Consider the following 5,826-nt stretch of genomic DNA (forward strand, 5'->3'; position numbering starts at 1 on the left):
ATTACACATTGTATCCATGTATCCAAATAAATATGTACAATTATTGTGTCAGTTAAAAGTAATAATGAAAGCAAAAAATAAAAATTAATTAACACAAAATGGAATAATCTCTTGCACTGTGGGGTAGCACACATGAATTTGATCATATTTACAATTTGGAATCTATGCCAAATGCCATCTCAGTTATGAGGGTTATTCAGAAAGACAAATGGGATAGATACTCCCCAGCTGTCATGCTGCCTTAGTGCACAGGAAACCCTGTGAGCAGCTGACCTTCCAAGCTGATCTCAGGCCAGTGGTATTCTTGGTGGTCCTGTCACAGTATCTTAGAGGTGAAAAGTACTGGGTGTAGCATGTGTGACAAAACAGCTCTCTCAGTTAGGGCCTTTGCTTAATGAGGAGCTGTGAATACAGAGGACCTGTGGGAATACTTTAGGAATTAACCATGTGCTCACATTGCAGATCTACTGCAGCTAACTAGCTGAGTGACCTTGAGCAAGGTACTTAACCTCTCTGGGCCTCTCATGTCCTTATATGTAAAATAAAGACATAGGGCCATTGGGCTAGATAATCTCTAAAACCTCTTCCAGCACAATAAATCTGTGATACATTCTTTATACAAATTAAAACATAATTTTAAAAGTTTCCCCAAGTCTTTTGGAAATAAATAGGCCGGGCACAGGGTCTCACACCTATAATGCCAGCACTTTGGGAGGCCGAGAAGGGCAGATCACGAGGTCAAGAGATCAAGACCACCCTGGCTAACACAGTGAAATCCCATCTCTATTAAAAAATACAAAAAGATTAGCTGGGCATGGTGGCACACGCCTGTAGTCCCAGCTGCTCAGGAGGCTGAGGCAGGAGAATGGCTTGAACCCAGGAGGTGGAGGTTGCTGTGAACTGAGATCGCACCACTGCACTCCAGCCTGGAAAACAGAGCGAGACTCCATCTCAAAAAATAAAATAAAATAAATAAATAAATAAATAACTATGGACCAGGAGCAATGGCTCATGCCTATAATCCCCGCACTTTGGGAGGCTGAGGCAGGTGGATCACCTGAGGTTGGAAGTTCGAGATCAGCCTGACCAACATGGAGAAACCCTGTCTCTACTAAAAATACAAAATTAGCCAGGCGTGGTGGCACATGCCTGTAATCCTATCAACTTGGGAGGCTGAGGCAGGAGAATCGCTTGAACCCAAGAAGTGGAGGTTGCAGTGAGTCAAGATTGTGCCATTGCACTCCAGCCTGGGCAACAAGAGCAAAACTCCGTCTCAAACAAAAGAAAGAAAGAAAGAAAGAAAGAAAGAAAGAAAGAAAGAAAGAAAGAAAGAAAGAAAGAAGAAAAAGAAATAAAGGACTATGTCTAGAGAAAAAGATCTAGTGGGCAAACTACAAATGGGTAAATCCGGCTAGTAACAAACGTATTCAGGAATCACCATGATAAAATGTGGCTGCTTATCTTTCCTGTTTGAACAGGAGGTCACAGTTTTGCTATATAGAGTTGAAAGGTTGTATAGACAGGATGTGTTAATTTGAGTTAGGATTTATCTGGGGCACCTGGACAGTTAATCCATCTCTGGGCTTCAGGAATCCGATACTACCCTAAGAACACTGTTGTAGAATGTATACGGCATTCTGGACATGGAAACTGACTTGCTCCATTGGTGGTGGGGCATAGAGAGGTTCATGTCAGCCCAGCACATCCCCAGGAACTATACCAGTTTCCTTATTGCCCAAGCCAATATCTACAATGCAAAGCATCTTTCAACTGTAATTTAGGAGGACTATGAGCTGGCCACCTGAATTTTTGCTTGCAGTTCAGAACTATTGCTAAAAATGCATTTTATGGTGAAACAAGGGATTAGCTAATCTTTCAGGCTAACAGAGGGCCAGCTACAAATGTTTCCTGTGTGTATTGTAAAACTCGGAGGTAACAGAGAAGTTGCTCATTGCCCTCTGAATTTCCCTTCCCCCAGGACCTCCACTGGTCACACAAGCCATTATCTGAGGCAAGCTGACCAGAGCATGATGCTATAACTTTTTTTGGTTCATACCTCCAAATTAAATCTGGTTAGAAAAATAAATGACTAGAAAGTATTTAAATCTTGTCTTGAATCCTGGAGGAATTTGCTTATTTTTCTTCATCTGTTGGTTAGTCTTCTTTAAAAAAAAATATATTTTTTTTTTTTTTTTTGGAACGGAGTTTTGCATTTGTTGCCCAGGTTGGAGTGCAATGGTGCGATCTCAGCTCGATACAACCTCTGCCTCCCAGGTTCAAGTGATTCTCCTGCCTCAGCCTCCCGGTAGCTGGGACCACAGGTGCCCGCCACTACACCTAGCTAATTTTGTATTTTTAGTTTCAAACTCCTGACCTCAGATGATCTGCCCACCTTGGCCTCCCAAAGTGCTGGGATTACAGGCGTGAGCCATTGCACCCGGCCAGTCTTATTTTTTATTAACAAACTCATTCTCTGGATAGTCTGGAGACAAAAGCAAAACACCCAAGAAAATGGGCACTTAGACAGTAAGAACTCAGACCCCTGTGGTGTGATACAAATGTACTCACTAAGAGAGCACAGGCTCAGGCTGCCACCCTGAAGTTTCACACATGTGGCCAAGACCAAGCGTCCACTTTGATGACTAAATGGTAATACTATTTTCTTTGAATCATAGTATATGCATTTAATATTCTCTTGGGCCTTACTTAAAAGAGTAAATTTTTTTTTTTTTTAGGGTGAAGACATGGGAATTTCCCAACCACATTGTTCCACTTCATAATTCATATCTTCTTCTTTCTCTTCTCATTTTATTTTCACTGCAGACCAGAGTGAAGACAAATGTGTATTATTTGGTAGCTTATGAACAGCAAGGAAAAACTGACTGGCAACCACCATAGCAAGGCATGAAACCGTAACCACTAGGACCCTCACATTTACATGTTACTGACTAGCAAATGTCTAGGCCTAAAACATCTGCCCTCTTATAGCTATGTTTTATTATTATGTAAACATGGCTACAAGTTTTCTGACATAAAATAGTAGATGACTCAGTGTCTTCAAATGATTAATTGCTGGGTTTTTTTTTTACCTGACCTCTTTCTTCATTTCTTCAATAATAAATCTATTGTCATGCTTGAATTAGGGAAGACTGAAGCACCCAAACACTGGGCCTGAAAATGCACTCACTTTCTCCAACAGCACAAGGGTGTTTCTCATTAGTTTCGTAAGTGCCAAAAAAATTTCAAAATGATACCAAACCAGAATATTTTAAATTTTATCACATTACCAGCTAAGAAATCTGTAAGCACATTGTTAATTCACTTATATTCATCTCACAGCAAAGCAAATATGGCATTTCAAACCTGAGAAAGTTCAAGCCTCCTATGAGAAGTCCGTAGCCACTGCTTCTTGAGTCCTGTTTACATATCTCATTTGTTAAGTCAGATTCCTCCCAGAGCACATCTCTCATCAAGGTTTCTGTTTATTTCCATTCTGGTTTGTGTTTTTGTGGAGGCATGTCTGTCCGTAGCCAAGACACAGAGGGCTAGGCTGGTTATAACACAAATCAGAAATTTCTGCCTTGCAGCTGCCTGGGGAAGTAACAGTTAATTGAGCGTGGGAGCTGTGTGTAGACCCTCAAGACTAACAGTTAAGAGGCAAGTTTTCAGTAAAAATGTTTAGAAGCTGCATACCACACAGCTGGAAATGAAGGGCAGAGCTGTTTTCTGGGGAATGTGAATTATGTGTACATCCAATCGAGAACAATAAATGAATTTGTGTCCAGCAATAATAATCCCTCAGTTATAGATAGACTTACCGTTTATGCAGCACTTCCTATGAATTCTCTCTCACTGAGTCTCAGAACAGTTCTTTGCAAACAAGGCTGTTAATTGCAAGCCATTTTATTTTATTTTATTTTATTTTATTTTATTTTGAGAAGGACTCTAGCTCTGTCGCCCAGGCTGGAGTGCAGTGGCGTAATCTTGGCTAACTGCAACCTCTGCCTCGCGGGTTCAAGCAATTCTCCTGCCTCAGCCTCCAGCGTAGCTAGGATTACAGGCATGTGTCACCATGCCCAGCTAATTTTTGTATTTTTAGTAGAGATGGGGTTTCACCACGTTGGCCAGGCTGGTCTTGAACTTCTGACCTCAGGTGATCCACCCGCCTCGGCCTCCCAAAGTGCTAGGATTACAGGCATGAGCCTCCATGCCCAGTCACAATGTCATTTTGGAGATAAGAACTCCAAGGCTACAGGAGATGAAATAGTTGGTTCCCTTTTGAACTAGATGTGAGTGGCAAGTTGGGGCTCACATTCAGGTTTTCTGAGGGTATGTTTTACTAAGCAGGCTGCCTCTGTCCTCAAATCCAGGCACTTGATTAAGGAATTCACCCCCTTAACCGGCTTTCCATTTGTCAAAGTGAGAGTCCTATTAATCTAATATTGAACTTCTGTTAGTCCATTTCCATTGTACTGAAACACAAAAGACAAATTCCCATCATTAAGAAAGTTGTAACAAAGGGGATATTTATGTCTCTCTCTCACTCCTGCTTTGTATTCTCATTTCATTTTTTTCATTGCTTTTGTAATTCAGATTGTATTAGAAATTAGAGGAAGGTTGAAACTAGGTATATGGTGACCAAGGTGTGGAAGATGGAATTCATCTTCTTTTCTCCAGGTTTTTTGAGTGGAAGTTCTGACAATAGGAACAGTTGTGTCACTGTATTCTATGCAGTGCCATTTTATTTTCCTGAAAACATTTGTCCTTGCTACAAGTAGATTAGAGGTTAGAATGCAGGATTGGCAAGCAGGATTTGTGGTTTCTATTATTAGCCCTGCCACAATTTTATTGCACAAGGGTGAGTCCTAAGCAGTGTGGTTTATTGGAGAGAGAACTTGATTGGAACTGGCTGTCCTGTGAATGAGTGATACGAGCACCATAGATGAGCATCAGCCGAGAGGAAGGGTTCAGACTAGTGTGAGCCCCTCCATCACCAAATGCAAGTGTCGCTATGACTAATGTATGTGATTCACTAGTCTGCAGGAGGATCTGCAGGGGGATGCCATCGGGCCTCTTTTCACAACTTCCTGCAGTGGGAACAGAAGCCACTGTTTTAGGATTCAGCAAAAGGAAGGAGAAGGACCTTGAGTTGTTGAGGTTGTTTTGCTTTGTTTTGTTTTGTTTTTGAGGCAGAGTATCACTCTGTCATCCAGGCTGGAGTGCAGTGGAGCGATCTTGGCTCACTGCAACCTCCACCTCCCAGGTCCAATTGATTCTCATGCCTCAGCCACCCAAGTAGCTGGGATTATAGATGTGCGCCACCATGCCCGGCTAATTTTTGTATTTTTAGTAGAGATGAGGTTTCACCATGTTGGTCAGGCTGGCCTCAAACTCCTGACCTCAAGTGATCTGCCCGCCACAGCCTCCCAAAGCGTTGGGATTATAGGCCTGAGCCACCGCGCCCGGCCACCCTTGAGTATTTCATTCTGAATATGTTTCAGGGTCTGTGTACAGACCTACAGGTCTCCACTTAATGAGAATGAGAGAGAGAAACAGGGAGTGAAGTAGGTCAAAAGAACAGTACATTATTTGAAGAAGTAGGGATGGAGGGGGGTAACATGGTTTTGGATGATTACTGCTGTTTCCTTGACTTTAGACAACATGATTCAGACTGGGCCAAAGAGTTTAGAAAGCAAAGGGGAGAAAAAAATTATTATGTACACTCTAACTCCAAAAGAGACCTATAGTAGCCTTCTGAGCTTAAAGGAATGAACTGGGCTGGGCGCGGTGGCTCAAGCCTGTAATCCCAGCACTTTGGGAGGCCGA

General features: G+C 42.2%; 1 long non-coding RNA gene across 1 annotated transcript; it reads left to right on the forward strand.

Annotated features, from left to right (window-relative positions):
• Positions 1–2,221: 2,221 nt before the first annotated feature.
• Positions 2,222–3,139, forward strand: LOC113224933. Its single transcript, XR_003309567.1, has 2 exons — positions 2,222–2,321; positions 2,824–3,139. It is a non-coding gene; the product is annotated as an uncharacterized LOC113224933 (long non-coding RNA).
• Positions 3,140–5,826: the final 2,687 nt, after the last annotated feature.

Source organism: Piliocolobus tephrosceles, chromosome 2 (assembly GCF_002776525.5).
Source record: "Piliocolobus tephrosceles isolate RC106 chromosome 2, ASM277652v3, whole genome shotgun sequence".
NCBI lineage: Eukaryota > Metazoa > Chordata > Mammalia > Primates > Cercopithecidae > Piliocolobus > Piliocolobus tephrosceles.